At 37.7% G+C, this 16,299-nt stretch overlaps 1 long non-coding RNA gene across 1 annotated transcript; it reads right to left on the bottom strand.

Moving 5' to 3' along the window:
- Positions 1 to 14,788: 14,788 nt before the first annotated feature.
- LOC121931046 lies at positions 14,789 to 15,686 on the bottom strand. Its single transcript, XR_006104061.1, has 2 exons — positions 15,623 to 15,686; positions 14,789 to 14,933 (listed from the first exon to the last, which is right to left on the bottom strand). It is a non-coding gene; the product is annotated as an uncharacterized LOC121931046 (long non-coding RNA).
- Positions 15,687 to 16,299: the final 613 nt, after the last annotated feature.

The following is a 16,299-nucleotide window of genomic DNA, read 5'->3' as shown; positions in this document are numbered from 1 at the left end:
TCACTAAAAAATCTGTCACAGATGTATAATTGTCTTATTTATTCATTGTTTCTAGTATTTATAGCCTGCCTTTCTATCAGAAGACACTCAAAATACCTTAGACACTCAAGATACAAATAATAAAAATACAAAGAATAGACAAGTAGGTGAGCCATTAGTAAACCGGTGGCAGTTATAGCACCTGGAAGTAAATCCAGACTTGAATGGTGAGGTGAAATGACCATAGTCCCAAACTGGAGTAGAATTTTGGGGAAGGAGAAAGGTACAACCCGTAAGACCATACCGGAGTCTTACCAAGTAGTTCTCCAACCACATCACAATAAGCTACCTTGTAGCCAAAGTGGTAGTATACAGGGTCATTGTATAATGAGAATAAGACTCAAATTACCACTTAACATAGCTCTCATAAATGTAAGCATGGTTTTCATTGCTTTATTTTTGTTTTGTTTCATGGCTCTATGAATTAAAAACAGTATAGTATGTTTTCCTTCCTATGAATACAAAAGACTTTCTTCTTCAAAGGTCACTGGTTAAAAATAGAATGGGATGTATTCTATAGAGGTTTTATGCTTATATCTTTACTTCCAACAAGGCTGACTCTGCATTGCAGAAATAATTCAGTTTGACATCACTTTCACTGCCATGGCTCAGCCTCCATCTGCACTGCAGAAATAATCCTAGTTGACACCACTTTAACTGCCATGGCTCAATGCTATTAAATTCTGGGAATTGTACGGGTGTTTTTTTAGACATTTAGCCTTCTCTGTGAGAAGGTGCCACAATAAACTACAGTTCCCAGTATTCCATAGGATTGAGTCGTTAAAGTGGTGTTAACCTAGGTTATTCCTACAGTGCAAATGCAGCATAAATGCTATGAAATCCAGGGAGTTGTAGTTTGTTGTGGCACCAGGGAAGGCTATCTCACAAAACTGCACATCCCAGACTGCACTGAGCTATGACAGGTAAAGCAATGTGAAACTGCATTTTTTTGCACTATAGTTTCAGCCTGAGATGTCATTTGAGTAACAGCAAGAGAACATAAACATGAAGGATTCTGAATGTCAAAACGAAGCAATGGATTAAGTTGGAAACGGAATACCAACGGGACTTACCCCCAGGTTAAGGAGTTTATAGTACTGCAGCTTTAATAGCGCCTAGTTGTGGCTGACGTTAGCTTCTGGGGTTTCTTTTTTTCTCTTCAAACTGCACACTAAGACAAATGTACTTTAAACCATGCCCACAAATAGAACAAAACCTGACAATATGTATTCAAATAAATGATGCATGCTAATTATATTGTATGTGGCAATTAATTAAAGAGTACCACACACTGACTCCCACAATTTCAGAGTCATTCATTTCTCTGCATCTTCAGACAGTGCCTCGTCGCTCTTGGCATTCAGTGTTTAGGCAATTTATTCAAGCTTTCAATATAGTCTGAAAATGTCGAAGTTAATGAAACTTCTTGAATAAGTTCCAAACAGCCAATGCATATAAACAGCACAATAGCTAAAACAACCCTGCATATATTTGCATGTTTGAGTCACAGCATTCATACATAAAAATAGACCTGCAAATGGACAATGCAGATTCCAAATTATCTGAATAATAATATTTTGAATTTTTACAGGCTGGCTAGAATAGCTTGGCATGTTTTGCAGATCAGTCTACTGATGATTGTATAATTATTCTTCTAGGTTGGCATTATATTTATGGTCTCTTTATGCATTTTGATTTTTTTTTATTTCATGAATGAGTCATAATGTTCAATCAAAGCCATGGAAAATTTAATCTATGAAAGATATGACAGACAATACAAATTAAAACAAATTATGCTGATAATGTCAGGAACATTTTGCTTTATAATGATATATTTGAGAGAGAAAAGAGTGAAATTTGCAAAAAGAAGCACACCCTTCAACTCTCTCATGCACACATAGGAGTGTACGCAAAGCCCTTCCATTATTCTTCCATTATTTATACAGGAAATAATGTACAGATATAGAAGCAGTAACAGGCCAAATGCATAGTGAATGACTGGCTCATGTGCATTCTTAAAACTGGAATAAATAGATACTCATCATTTAGTTCAATGTGTGCTTGACTAATTTTGTCATCCTTTGACCTAAAACCAATTACAAGTCACAACTAGAATGGACACACTGAATCAATGAAACTTGTATAAGCATTGATTTACCAGGTTTTCATTAATTCAATGGGTCCACTCTAGTTAAGACTAACAGTTATAGGCTTACATTTTCATATAGGGTTGAAACCAGCCAGTAGTTCCAACTAGAATAGAAACACTGAATTAATGGGATTGATTCTAGTCTTGACTCTTGATTCAATGATAGATTGAATGAGTTTGGTCTAATTCAGACTATCAGCAGTACATTAGTCATGGTCCACATAAATATATCCATATATTTATTCTTTACATAAGAAAAATGTGGCCCTCTATTTGTTGCTGGATGATAACTCCCATTAATCCTAACCAGCATAGCCAATCATGAGGAATGCTTGGAACTGCGGTTCAATGACTGTAGGGTCACAGGTTTCCTATCCCTAAAGCTATTTTTTAAGTGTTTATCATTGCATGTTTACCTCCGCACTCTACTATTTTGTTGATGGCTTTTTACATGTGTCTGGGGGTAGCCATGTTGGCCATATAGCAAAATACAATAACATCCAAAATCCACAAAACAATGATACTTTTATTAGATGTTATGGTACTACATGGCCAACATGGCTACCCCAGATATATGTTCTGGATGTAAGATGCCACATTTTAGCTACATCAGGGGAAACCTAAAGAGAGAGTCAGTGTACTAGGACTTTACCATTTGAGGTAGCTACCTCCAAAAAGGTAAAATCTTTTTTCTTTAAAAAAATTGGATTATATTTGGCATGTTTTACCAAAAATGTTTCCTAATGCAATAATATGGATAGCTTCTTTAGAAATCATGTGGTCTCTGCCTAACAAAGGAGCTTTTAGCTTCACGAAGGACAGACATAGCTTGGATCTCAAGAGGAGCATGTTTTTTGTCTTGATAATGGAACTCTATTTACTCATGTATACATTTTAATAATAATAATAATAATAATAATAATATAATTTATATGCCTCCCAATCACTGGGAATCCAGGCTGCTTACAACAAGAGGACAATACAAGCATAACAATAAACATGAATTAAAAAACAAATTAACATGGCAATGCTTTAAACAAAACAATAAAATGAAAAGCGATTAACAATAGCAGTGAATACAAAATACATAGCAATTATAGCAACAAAAATAAATAGTATATAGCAACATAAATTAACAAAGCAAAATACATAACAATTAATAGAGCAAAAACAAGTAAAAGAAAATAAACCTATTCTCAACCCCCCAGCCAACCAAAAACAATGGCCTGTTTACAGACTGCCAAAATAAAGCTGCTTCGGGTCTCTTTGGAGGTATGCTAGGTAATGATGCATGGGTCCTAAGAGTCCGGAGGTTGCACCAAAGCCACACTCCATTCCTAAGCACTGGAGTGCAGCTTTGGTGCAGCTTCCAGATTCTTAGGATGCATGCATCATTTAAATAGCATACCCCCAAAGAGACCCGAAGCAGCTTTATTTTGGCAGTCTGTAACAGGCCAACATAAACTATACAGGGGGGGGAAGGGGGAGGAGACAAGACTCCTCCTTAAGTCCAGGAGCTGAGGCATGGATGGAGCCCAGGTGGGACGAAGGCAAGCAGTCTCACAGCCCAGCATTCCCTGGCAGATGATAGAGGAGCTTTTAGTCTAAGAATTGACCCCATAAAACCTAAGTCGACCTATCCAAGGATCAATGTAAGTACGGTATTTTAACTCCTATTTAAAGAGGAACCATCCTCTGCTGAAAGGCAAGAGCATAATCTGTGCTGGAAGCACTAACCCCCCGCTATTCTCTCATCCGTCTAGATTTTAATGTTAACACAAACAGTTATGCCTGCTGGAATTTTGTAAGTTCTTTTGCATTGTTTTCCTTTGCTTCATCCTTTAAATCCATTGTTTCATGCTCCTAAGTTTTATCCTTATCCACTGGTCATTCCAGAATTTCTAATTTTAGTCCCAAAACCTGCCCTCAATGTATACATGAGGTTGACTTATAATTGAGTATACAATAAACAGTAAATTTTTATTTCCTGGAGTATCTACATGGCCAGAAGCAGGAGGGCCCTACCTGTATGAATGTCCCTTCAACACCACTGAACTTTTTTGTGGGGGTTTTTCGGGTTTTGTGGCCATGTTCTATAAGAGTTTCTTCCTGACGTTTTTCCAGCATCTTCAGAGAATACTAGATTGAGAATAGGACTGCCCTCATCATTAATCACAGTGGGATAGCTGCTTGAGGCAGGGGAGAAATTAAGATACATTGGAGATTAAAACTGTGTGTGCCATGTGCCAGCTGTGTGCACGTGCCATCATTGGGGACAATGCAGGCTTGCTCTCAGTGGGTGCTCAAATCCATGCATTGCGAGGCCACAGATACCAAGTCCCACTATACAAAGGGTTCTAACACACATAAAGTGCCTTCAGTGTTTTCCTCCAATCAGGCATGCTCTTGAATTATACATTGATTACATGCATTAGTGTAAGGCTGATGTGTCACTGAAGCATACCACATTGTTAGTTCTCACTGCATATTCATAAAATCAACTTTGTATTGGGCAGACAGAGGTTATTTTGAATTACTATGACAATGTAGTTAGCATAGGTCACTACATATGCAACCCTGGTCTAATTTAACATCAGTACAACAGTATGTTTCAATTTTCATATATGCATTTGCTTTGCTCTTGAGTCTGCAATCTATCCACAATGCAGGAAGGTACGGTATGCAACTCCATTATAATTCATTCCTTGTATTAAAATTATCTTTTTATCTCATTTTTCCCATTCTTGAAAATATGTAAACATTATTTTAATATGAAAGCATGCAATAATACAAGAGAAGATGCATTGCTTTATTTTTCACTCTTCTTTCCCTTGCTTATTATTATTATTATTATTATTATTATTATTATTATTATTCAGAAATCATTTCAGACCATTTTTGTATGGAAAGAAGCATTAAGTAACAACACAAATAGCTTATTTTTATTTATCTTTTCAAAGTTATAGTTGGAGTAACAACTTCACTCTTCTATTCTTGTAATTCCATTATAAAACATGGGCTTTAAAAAGAGGGAAAGGGACAGCAGCAGTTATTTTCATACACAAATCAGAACTCTTTTAGTGATTTATACAGTAGCCTAACTGCTATTAAAGGAAGCAAATGTCCCTTCTTGAACATATGTCTTCCTTTGGACAGTGCAGCAGTAGCATGTAGCTCTGTCTCATGACCACAATTGTTGTTTGGTCCTGTCACTGTCCAACTGCCATGATGAGGGTATGGGAAAAGGAGGCCTTCCTTCTCCAGACCTCTTCTATACCTATGCCGGTGGAACTTTACAACATCCAGTGGTAATTGGCCAAATATATTCCAGGTACACATCTTCATTTAAGGTAGACTCAACTTCAGCACATAGAATAAGCAGACAGAATATAAGGATCTAGGCTATTTTGAAGGATCGTGTCTTTCATTATGAGATCAGAACTCTCAGATCTTCTGGACAGGCCCTGCTCTCTGTCCTGCCATCTTCTCAAGCTTGTTTAGTGGGAACAAGGGAGAGAGCTTTCTGGGTGGCTGTTTCCACATGTTAGAACTCAGTCCCTAAGGACTTTCTATCCCTTTCATCAGCAAGGTAAACATTTTTATACACCTGGCTTTTAGAAACTGACGAGGGTAGTAGAAGGCTTTCATGGCAAGCATCCATAGTTTTCTGTGGGTTTTTCGGGCTATGTGGCCATGTTCTAGAAGAGTTTCTTTCTGACATTTCGCCAGCATCTGTGGCTGGCATCTTCAGAGATGAGTAGACTTGCTATGTGGTGCTATTTTTATAAGATTTGTATGATGAATTTTAATATTTAAAGTTTTACTTTATAGTTTGTTTTTAAAATAACTTTTATATACTTTTATTGAAGGTTTTGCATAGCTTTAATCTGTATTTCTCTTAAACACGTGGTTAGTGTCTTGAGTTTCATTATTGGGAGAAAGACGGAATATAAATAAATAAGATCCAAAAAAAAGTTAGCAAATCCATCAGCTCAGTAGATCTAAAAGGCCTGCTATGATTTACCAGTTCGTTTTTATTTTTATTAATTTTTCTGACACTAACAGACTGTAACCATAGGCTGGAAAGTTGTAGCCACATTCATTCTATCATGTTCATTCAGTCTTCCTCAGCAGCTCTGGAAACTGCTCCTGATGTAATATCCCTGTACTATCGCCAGAAGTATTACCTAGAAGTCCAGAAGCATTATAGGAGAATGAAAAATCATGGTTCTAGCCAGCTAGCCTAGCATGGCATTTTTCTCAGTGTTGGGCAATGGTTACCAGTGAGCTGGGTACCTGACCACTTGGAGTTGCCAGTCATTTTAGAGCCATAGTCCTGCCAAGGATGCACTTAGGGACCGCCTGGAAAAAACATTTCCAAAGGGCTCCTCAGATCTATTGCTAAGCTAGACTTGATTTAAGGTGTACACCCAAATATACATCATGTGCAAGCATTTTCACATCAGTCCATATACTTTCATAAACCTAATAAATACCACTATTGAGCTGATAAAGATATATGGACTTAAGTGGCTGTTGCTCAGAATACACAACTGTATGTACCTTTGTTAAGAAAAAATACTAAAACATGTTTTTAAATGTTGAAATTGAAGTGCTATAGATGGGCCTGGCATTTGCATTCAATTAATTCATTTGTGATTCCCATCTTTCTTGTCTTTCCATGCCTTTTCAGGAATAATTATAAGACCTGAGCCTCCCTCCTCTTATCCTGAAATATATCATTTAAGGATAAAGGATTACTTTATCCTCTTTTTAATCAAAACCTACATTGGTAGCTTTCAAGGTCATCATTACCAATTATCCACATGCTATGCTTCTCCCCCACCCTTTGTAAAACAAATATTTAAAACATCCAGCTAATTCTAATAGAAATATTAGTAAGATTCTGCTGAGAAGCACATTTCAAAAGGAGTGCATTTGTAGTAATGAAAGCCCAGCTTGTCGGCATTTCAATTAATTTCCTTTAACCATTAAAAAGTCAAGTGAAAGCTACTGGAGTAATAATTAAGGGAAGGTATTTTGAGCAGGGAAATTTCTGGTTCACAAACTGCACTGCAGCCGTGATTTTATTTAGTCTTCTTAGACAAGTTTCTCTGTCAGCAATAGCCCATGAACCTCTCATTTTTGCCCTCTGTGGTTAACAGCATTCTGGGTGTATAAGCTTTAAGGTGGAGGATGTAAGGAAAGATTTATTTTCTTTCTTTCTTTTTTTTTAAAAATAAACACTTTATTATTAAAACAATCTAATACTAATATATACATACTCATTGCATGCACACTATTACATTCATTCCATACATACAAATTATCTCCAAAGCAGAAATAAGAGTCATAAATTGGGCACATAAATGCACCCAAACTCAACTTCTCATTTATCTAATTTTAAACTAATCTTCATCTTAATTTTCTTTTACTTTCAACCAGTAACATCTGTATCTTTTTTCTCAAACATTCTACTTTTATCATTCCCAGATCATTCTTCTTATTTTCATTTACTCGCTACTTCCTATTTCCTAGGAAAGGTTTATTTTCATGTGTTCACAATTTTTCCAACTAAATCTTCAAAAGGTTGGAAGTTTTACTTTTCCAGATGAGAAACAGGTAGAACTCCCCCACCAGCATGTCCAATTGCGAACAACAGGAAAGTCTGTCAAACTGGTTTATGATACAAGATAGGTCCAGAGCTTGCAAATAACCAATAACTGGTAACTGGGATAAATTGATTAAAAATAACTAGTTAATTATCTTTTCTGAGAAAAGATGATACAACTACATTATGTAACAATTGTTTGCATAATGATGGGGGGTGTTCTTTCGTTTCAGCTTTTAATATTACTTTTGTACTTACAAGGAAGTGCTGAAATGCTGGGCATTTAAATGAAAACAATCAGATGTGATTTTGACTAACTGAAAGTAGCTGTTTTTAAGAAAAGGGGGAATTAAAAATACTTTAAAAATAAAAATACTTTAAAAATAAATATAACCAATTTCCCAAGCTTTGGAGTATGGATCCCAGGAGACTAGAATTGTTTGCTGCAGTTCTAAATATCACATCTAACAAGAAAAATAGCTTTTCCACTCCATATCAAATAGGTAGTAATCTACAAATGTAGATGGACCAAGAGTGGCTGAGCCAACTTTAGACCAGCCAAAACCTATGGACCTTTAAAACTGCTTAGGACTACCCTGCATAAATACTCTAAAGGCACCAGATTCTGGCTGATTATGGAAGCTAAACAAGATCAGCTCTAATTAGTAATTTGATGGGAGACCACCAATGACTATCAGGTGCTGTAGATTGTATTTCAACTGAAGGAACAAGCAATACCACTTCTGAGTATTCCTTGCCTAAGAAAATCTTATGAAATTCATGGCATTATCATAAGTTAACAGGTAACTTGAAGGCGTGTGCTGACACAAAGACACACATCCTGCCCTCGCTCCTTGGGCTGGAGGCAGTTGAGATGTGGCAATTCAGTTTCTCTTACAGTACATCTCATTCTTTCTCTGTCCATTCTTGAAAGGCAGTGTGTTTTGCATGATGCTCATCAAAGGATGGAAACAAAGTGAATCTCAAAAACAGTATCTTTTTGTCTTGTTAATGAAATTACATTTTTATTTCATGGACTCCCAGCATCCATATAGCAAATGGAGAAAGAGCCTGCCTGCATGAATATTCTTCCACAGCACCTGAACTGAGGACAACTACAGCATCTTGACAAAATGCAGACCTACAACTAATACAATCACAATTTATTTATCCTGTTTGAATGAGTGTCAGTGTGATGTAATGGTTTGAGCACTGGACTATGACTCTGGGGATCAGGGTTCAAATCCTGGCTCGGCCATGTAAACCCACTGGGTGACCATGGGCAAGTCACACTCTTTCAGCCTTAAAGGATGGCAATGGCAAACCCCCTCTGAAGAAACCTCTTAAGAAAACTCCATGATAAGGTTGCCTTAGGGTTGCCATACATCAGAAACGACTTGAAGGCACACAACAACAACAACAACAACAACAACAACAACAACAACAAATTATGTTTAACACCTTTGCCTGATGAAGAAGTTAGTGGAGCTTCAGAAACTTGCAACTTGTATATTGTGCATTTTGGTTGGCCTGATAAAGGTTTTGTAGATTGTGGATGTTATTGTACTTTGCTGTATGGCCAACATGGCTACCCCTAGATATGTCATCCCTAATGTTTGCCAAGAAATGGCACCAGCTAAGCAAATCATTTCTATCTTTGCATGGACCTGAAAGTTAAATGCTCGCATCTCTACCTAATAGGATTTTTATTATTATGAAATGTCACCAAATTATTTCTGTAACTATGCGCTCATTTATAAGAAATGAATCAGACCAAAATGAAATCACATTTAATTAAGATCCAGTCTCCTGAGACTGTATGTATGTGTGTATATATATATATATATATATATATATATAGAGAGAGAGAGAGAGAGAGAGAGAGACCTTTTTTTCACCATATTGTGTAATTGGCATGCAAGACATATTGTACTCTTTGTTCGTTGATGTAAATGTGCTTTAGCACTAGAGAGGCATTCCTGTACCATAACCATATTATTGTAGGCTGTAGCAGCATGTACTCAGTGATTCAGCACAATATCAGGACTGCAAAAAGGAAACACTTTAAACTTTTTTATTATTATTCATTCATTCATTTATAGGATTTATATATTCTTTGATATAATAAATTATCTCAGTACCTCACATTAAAATACATATGCACTATAATATATATAGCAGTATAAAATAAATTTTAAAAACAATTTCCAATAACTCCACAACCAGCACAGAAATATTGTGGGTTTAACTGTTACTAACTAGGAAATGCTTACGTAAACACATATACTTTCAGCTGGAGTTCAAAGCTTGGCAATGTTTATGGCTCTTGAACCAGATGCAAGACCATGATCCAGAGGATGCCGTCATTGAGAAGGCCCAGTCTTCGGCTTAATCCCTAAACTACACAAGACGGGGGATGAAAGATGTTACATTTGCCAAGTTAGGAATTTCTGCAGGTTGTTATTGTTGTCCTTTTCTTCTGTGAAATGTTGGAAGATATAATTGCATGATATTTTCCTGACTACAGTAAAAGGCAATATGCTACAGGGAGATCCCTGTAGAAAAGCTGACTGGATCACAACTTCTTCAGGAAGTAGGTTAATTTAACAGGCACAAAACATATGGACACACCTCTGTCCTCCAACAGATGGGAACAACCAAAAGAATTGTTCCATTGTATAATGGCATCTGCACTTTGGGCTGATTGCCTCACTATACTTTATTGTACCTCCAGTCCTCCTTGATTGTCTGGTCATAGCACAATGCTCAATTGCAGTGTTTACATACAAAAAACCCAATGTTCAATCCCAGACATCTCCAGGTAGAGCCAGAAAAGAGTCCTCCCTGAAATACAGAAAAGCCACTGCCAATCCAAGAATGACATACTCAATTATACAGCCCATTAGAATGATGCAGCTTCCAGCATTTAAGGATGAGAATTTCAAAGGCGTTATGCAACTGTGTTATTTCATTACATACAGTTCTATGCTCAGTTCCACTTGGAGTTTGTGTGTTTGAGTTTCAAACTTTCTAAAAAAAAAAATTGAAATTATATGGATAGCCTGAGCATTTTTCTACTGCTGACAAAAATATGAATGAAAGATGTCCTATATAATTTGAAATGGGGGCGGGGACACATCTCTGCAGTTATATATTAACATGTGGATAATGATTATTACACAAAATGAATCTTTGGTAGGTTTTTCACCAATCTTCTCACTTTTTGAAAAAGGCATATTCATGGGTGGGTTAATAATAATACATTTCTGGACTAGGTTAGCAGGGTTGTAACTGTGGGCAGAGCAAAATGAGGGCATTAATCCCCAATCAGAATTATGCCCTCTAATGAAATTTTCCTCAAAAATTTCAAGCATAACATAAGTTAAATTTTCATTTGAGAATTTAGAAATGCATAGTTTGGGCATCCACAGAAAAGATAGAGACAAAGGGGCTATACAGACTGGCACTTTGTGCAGGCCTGTAGACGGGGTGAGGGCTGAGCATCTGCATGCTGCGAGCCCTAACAATGCTGTTTAGGTGTCATTTTTCCATGCTCCTTTCTATATGGTGCGCGCCATGATAACACACCTCTAACGCTGTGCCCAAACGGCAAAGCATAGAAGGGGTGTCATCAGGGCACCCCTTCCAGGATGCAAAAGGGGCTGTACAGATGGGCAGCATGCAGCCGCCCCTTTTTGCCTCAGATTGGTGCCACAGCAACTGCACACAGCGGCACCGATACAGTCCCTGGAAGGAGCAAAAAGAAGCTGTGAAAAGCGGCTTCTTCTTGCTACCTGGAAGGGGCATCATAGGTGTGCCACCATGCCATGACGACGTCCCTTTGGCACTATGCTGTTTGAGCACTGCGCCGGAGGTGTATCATCATGGTACATGCTGTCTAGAAGGGTGGGCACCAAAATGGCACCTGGCCATCATCGTTAGGGCTTGATGCATGCAGACGCACAGCCTGCTTTTTGTAGCTTCTTTTTGCTCACTCCGGAGGCCGTGGCATATGGTTGCCACAGACCCAATTCAGGATGAAAAGGGGCAGAGCCCCACCACCCCTCTGTACAGCCCCAAAGTTACCAAAGGAATGGAAACCCAGAATATAGAAAAATCCCAAAATCCCAAAATCACCCACTGCGATTTATGGCTGATGGTGGGATTTGAATATACTGTAGGTCTTCTCTGTCTGATTGTTGGTAGGGCTATATTTTATTCCAATGTTGCAGAAGCACATCATAGAAGTGCATAGGCCAAAAAAGAAGAAAAATCTATGTCCAAATAACTTCTCTTAATGGTAAACTGAATTTATCTAACTGCACCAAGGGTTTACATTTAAAGGTATGAAATCTTTTAGAACTTGAAAATGCACAGCTGATGATTATTGCTTCACACATTGTCTGTACACACAAACAGTTCTGCTTTTCTAATCTTTTATATGCAATAAAGATAACGTAACATAAAAAAGGACATTTTAAAAACATCAGAGGCTCCATTTTCTCCTGCAAAAAGAGACCACTGGGAGTATAAGTACTGTGTGTGTGTGAGATGTATCATAACAATCTATAAATCAAAATACCAGTATCTCACACACATAGAATCATAGAGTTGGAAGAGACTGCAAGGGCCATTCATTCCAACCCCTGCCATGCAGGAAATCACAATCAAAGCATCCCTGACAGATGGCCATCCAGCCTCTGTTTGAAGACCTCTAAGGAAGGAGACACCACTACACTCCAAGATAGTTTGTTCCACTGTTGGACAGCCCTTACTGTCAAAATGTTCCTCCTAATGTTGAGGTGAAATCTCTTTTCCTTTAGTATGCCTACATTGTTGTGTGTTCTAGTCTCTGCAGCAGCAAAAAACAAGCTTGCTCCCTCCTCAACATGACATCCTTTCAAATATTTAAACAGGACTATCATATCCCCTCTTAACCTTCTCTTCTCCAGGCTAAACATCCTCAGCTCCCTAAGTCGTTCCTCATAGGGCATGGTTTCCAGACCCTTCACCATTTTAGTCGCCCTCCTTTGGAAATGCTCCAGTTTCTTGATGTCCTTTTTTAATTGTGGTGCCCAGAACTGGACACAGTATTCCAGGTGGGGCCTGACCAAAGCAGAATATAGTGGCAGTATTACTTCCCTTGATCTAGACACTATACTTCTATTGATGCAGCCTAAAATCGCATTGGTCTTGTTAGCTGCTGCATCGCACTGTTCATTCATGTTCAACTTATGGTCTACTTGGACTCCTAGATCTCTTTCACATGTAGTCTTGTTCAGTCAGGTATCCCCCATCCTATATCTGTGCATTTCATTTTTCCATCCTAAGTGCAGTACCTTACATTTTTCTGTATTGAATTTCATTTTGTTAGCTTTGGCCCAGTTTTCTAGTCTGTTCAGGTCATTTTGAATCTTGATCCTGTCCTCTGGGGTATTAGCTACTCCTCCTAATTTGGTGTCATCTGCAAATTTGATAAGTATGCCCCCAATTTTGTCATCCAAGTCATTGATAAAGGTGTTGAATAGCACTGGGCCCAGGACAGACCCCTGTGGGACACCACTGGTCACTTCTCTCCAGGATGAAAAGAAACCATTGTTGAGCACCTTTTGGGTTCGGCCAGTCAACCAATTACAAATCCATGTAACAGTTGCCTTGTCTAGCCCACATTTTACAAGCTTGTTTGCAAGAATATCATGGGGAACTTTGTCAAAGGCCTTACAGAAATCAAGATATACTATATCCACAGCATTCCCTTCATCTAACAAGATGGTAATTTTATCAAAAAAAGAGATCAGGTTTGTCTGGCATGACGTCTTCATACATGCTGTATGAAGAAAATGTATCCACAAGTATCAGCATGAACCCCATTTAATCTGACTACAACTAAAGTTCATCTGAATAATAAATGTAATAAATGTAGAATACAGCCATGTGATTGTACTCCTAGAATAACATTTCATCATTATTATTGATATATGAGCCAAAATAAGCTTTGACTATAGTTGAGTAGACAAGAGAAGCAGCTGAATGGGTTTCTCTTTGTGTTTTTGTGAAAATAGTGCAATTTTTTTTAAAGTACTCATGGAAATTGAACATCTCCACTTGCTCATGAGCCAGAGGGTGCTCTCGGGATTGGGTGAACTGTAGTCCAAAGCCTTCTACCTAATTTCATGCTGCCTCCAGTCTAACACCATGCATGTGGGAGAACACAAAGTGAAGAAGAAAGTGGGCATGTGGGTGTGAGGGTAAACAGGGCAGGGAACCAAAATGGACAGTGTGATGAAATGAGGTGTGTGGAGGCCTTCAAGTAGCCATCAGGTTAGAATGCTAGCAAAGATGGGAAATCAAATCATAATCAAATTGAGGAGGGAGCTGAAATTGGTAGAGTGAACCTGGAAGAGAAAGCTTTTTGCAAATTATCAGCTTTTTTTCTTGGAAACAGAGAATACTCTCTGCAGGAAACAAATGGTATCAAGTCTATGGGGTGTGAAAGAGGAAAGACAAGTGATGATGGTATAAAGAGTTATAGATGGCTGAAGTGATTGCCTATCATTTTCTGAAGATGGTCCTATGGACTTTCAGACTTTCCAGTATGTAGCACTCAGCAGATTACTCCTGAAGAAACGTGACCATCTACAGATTACATATTTCATTATCCTACTTTAAAAGGTAAATGTATATACTGGAAGCGAGACACAATGCATTAGATGAACAATGCTGAGTAACCTAAAGCAGAGGGATGAAGAGTGGTATGTCCAGCTGACCTCTCCTAGCTCACCATGAAGAACAAACTGTCATCTACCTCTTGGATAGATTAAAGGGCCTCACTGGTTCAGACTGGTAGTGTGTAAGTAACAAAGGACAAAGATCAGTGGGATGTGCCCAACCAAATACCACACATTGCCTAACATTGATGGAAAAACTTGGGGAAAGGTGCAGAAATTGTTTGCAGAAAAAAATGCCAAAAAACTTCTGTGCAAAACATATGGTTTTCTGTGTTAAAAAACAGGGTTATGCAACAAGGCTTTATTATAACACAATTTTTGCACAAAAAGGTCTGAATTACAAAAACTGTTGCAGCAATTGACTATCTTCTCAATGGGGTGACTCAGTGTGTTGAGAGACCCTCTCCTGTAAAGGATGAGAAAAATTGCAAGTATTATTTATATTCCAATTGCTAGTCAAGTAAACACTTCTAAACGTTTGCATGGACTTTTCCCCCCCCTACCATATGATGTCAGACATCCACAAGCCACTTTGGGGTATCAATAGATATAGGAAGAGGTTTAGAAATGGATGAGAAAATAATAATAATAATAATAATAATAATAATAATAATAATAATAATACTTCATAATCCAAAGATCTGTCAGCTAGAGAAACTGTTACAAGCAGAACCAAATTCTTGCACACTCAACCATGATGATTAGCAGAATTTTGAAGCTTGGGAAGCTCTGACCCATGCTAAAGTAATAATCCATGTGTCATCCTGGGAAGTATTCACATCAGTGTTTGTTATAACCCTAGTAGTATCATTACACTCAGTAGTGTTGTTACACAGAGCGTAAGATAAGATTTGTTTTCAGCTAATAATGCAGCGGTATCCACAGCAGAACTGAGCACACCATGTTAATCAGCAAAGATGGATAAAGCATGAGGGAGAGATAATACGTATAATTTATAAGCAAGGGGCATGAATCTGCAAGACTAAATCTCACTAAGCAAAGCTAATTGCCTATACCACCTGGGAGTTCTAGAATACATTGCATGATATGGTTCAGTTAATTTAAGGCCTTTGAACCACAGGCACATCTGTTTACCTGAGCTACATTTTGCTAGGTTTTTTGGTATTTACAAGACAAAATAGGATTTTCTTTGCATATCTAAGAAAAAAGGAAACAAGAAAAATAGTTATTTGTGACATTTGGGGAAAAGGAGATGGATGCAGGCAAAAGAGAAACTGAAGCATTGGTGGTTGATACTTAAAAAGTAATGGAGTCTGTAATGTCTCACACAGCATTAATCCCCAGCTAAATTATCAGATTCAAATTCTAAATAGATGTTTGTGCCAAGGGATGACCATAAATTGTAAAACATTTATTGTAGGTATATTCAAAGGTACACAGAACATTTTAAACCATGGTAGGACCAAAGCACAAGAAGTTCAGAATGATGAAGTCGAACACCAATATTAGAAACTACAGATTATTTGCAGAATGTTTGATAAGATACAGTCATAATTTTTGCTCAAAAGTACATAAACTTGGGACAGACAAGGGACAGAAGATACAAGGGACAGAAGATACAACTAGGAATGAACAGGGATTTATGGGACAAACTGCATGTAAGTGCATGTTTATTTAAATACTTCTACTTCTCTTTTCTGAAGCAGATCCACAAGGGGGCTAATCATAAGACAAGCAAATTGTAAAATTAATAAACACAGAAAGTTGCCCATAGTTCAACAGCTTGAAGACTAACACTGATGGGGGAATGA

The sequence above is a fragment of the Sceloporus undulatus genome, chromosome 5 (assembly GCF_019175285.1).
Source record: "Sceloporus undulatus isolate JIND9_A2432 ecotype Alabama chromosome 5, SceUnd_v1.1, whole genome shotgun sequence".
Taxonomy (NCBI): Eukaryota; Metazoa; Chordata; class Lepidosauria; order Squamata; family Phrynosomatidae; genus Sceloporus; species Sceloporus undulatus.
This window is presented reverse-complemented; position numbering and strand designations above follow the sequence as displayed.